The sequence below is a fragment of the Suricata suricatta genome, chromosome 14 (assembly GCF_006229205.1).
Source record: "Suricata suricatta isolate VVHF042 chromosome 14, meerkat_22Aug2017_6uvM2_HiC, whole genome shotgun sequence".
Lineage (NCBI taxonomy): Eukaryota > Metazoa > Chordata > Mammalia > Carnivora > Herpestidae > Suricata > Suricata suricatta.
The window spans coordinates 49,442,465-49,444,180 of NC_043713.1; positions in this window are offsets into that span (position 1 = coordinate 49,442,465).

The window sequence follows — 1,716 nt, forward strand, 5'->3', positions numbered from 1 at the left end:
GAGTCACTCATCCGGACCCAACATGGCGGCGGGGTCCGGGGTGGACTCCCGAGGAGGCGCAGGCTGAGGGGGCGTGAGGAGGAGGTGCTTCTTGCACGCGGAGAGCGGACTCACAGCGCCCCCTCCCCTTCCGCGGACCCTTCGGCCGCGCACTCAACCGCCCCGGGAGGTGGAGTGAGGGGCACCGCTTCCGCCCCCTCAGCCTTTTCTCAGTTCCCTTCGCCCAGCTCTAGTCCTGGCGAAGGCTTCGGGGTTTTGTTTGTTTTTGTGGGGAGGACAGGGTTGAGTTATTTTGGTTGACCGTTTGCTTTTTAGTACTGTGCTTCCGCACTCTTTTGTCACTGATAGTAAAATCTCAGCCCAATCGAGTGAGCCGGGGTGGGGAGGGGGCGCGTTACTAACTCTCTTCACCCTCCTGATCGCCGTCCAAAAACGCTCGCGTCTGGCCTTCTCCCGAGCCAAGGATCCTGTCCCAACCCCTGGAGCTTCCTGTTGACTGTTGGTCGAACCAGCCTTGCCGGGAGGGGGAACCGAAGCCAGGTTCTCTTGGCGACTCTCCCAGTAATGGTGACCTTGGCTTATCTGGGGACAGTATTCTTTTATGATCCCGGCAACTTCCCACTAAGGTACGGGTAATAGTATCCTGTTTGACAACTGTGGAAACTGAGGCTGCGACTCCGCAAGTGGAGCACAGTGGAACTAGAATTCTGCGAATCCAAATGCAGGCACCTTTCCGGTCTGCCTTGTCGCCAGTCGCCGAGGGAGAAGGGAGAGGATCCAGAGAAGGAACTGGGATAAAGATGAGGGTTAGTGTCGGACCGTGCTGAATCTTGAGGCTCTTCTGCTAAAATCACTTCTGCCCTATAAAACTTGTAGATTAACTTCCTCTCTGTATTTCCTCCTTGGAGGGGTTATCAGAACTATTAATGTGGGTCTGTTGGTTTCCTTTGTGGTTTTCAGCAAAATTCAGAATTTTCTTTGACAAATACGAAATGGTACAATCATATGTGTCAGTATTCTGGTATTCTAGGAACTTAGGAAATGCATATAAAGGTTTGAAAGTCTTTTTTTTCCAGCTAAGTGAATTAAAGGCAGGGATAGGCATTCAGATTAACAAAAAGGTACACCTAATATGGCATTGTACTTTATTTGATTTAGCTACTGACACTTCATTTGTTCTTAACCGTGTTTGGGATTAAACATTTTTATGTAGATTTATATTGTTTTTTTTAACTAGAAAAATTTTGAGCTCTTACTTTCCTAAACTTCTAGATTAAATGCAGATAATACTTTTGTTGTCCTAAGCACTCAGCCTCAAAAATCTAACTCTAAAATACTATTGCACTCTACTATAAGGGATGAGGTGACTTAGAAGATGCTCTGTATGGAGTTTTAAAGGTGGGAAAAGATGTCAAACCCCCCTACATGTTATATTAACTTATCAGTGAGTCTCCTATTCACCCTCATTTTGATTCTTTTTGTTACCTCATTGCCTGTTTTCTCTTTTGGAATATTAATCTACATTGTCAAGTTTTAGTCTGTAAATATACTGGAGACTTCAGTCTTGTTTAGACTCAATGGCTCACTTATTTCCAAGAATATTTTAAAATACCACAAACCAAAACCAACAACAAAACACCAACCAAAAAACCACCACAACCACCACCAACAAAAGTAAGAAAGAGAATCTCTAAAGCCTTGATGAGTTTGGTACAG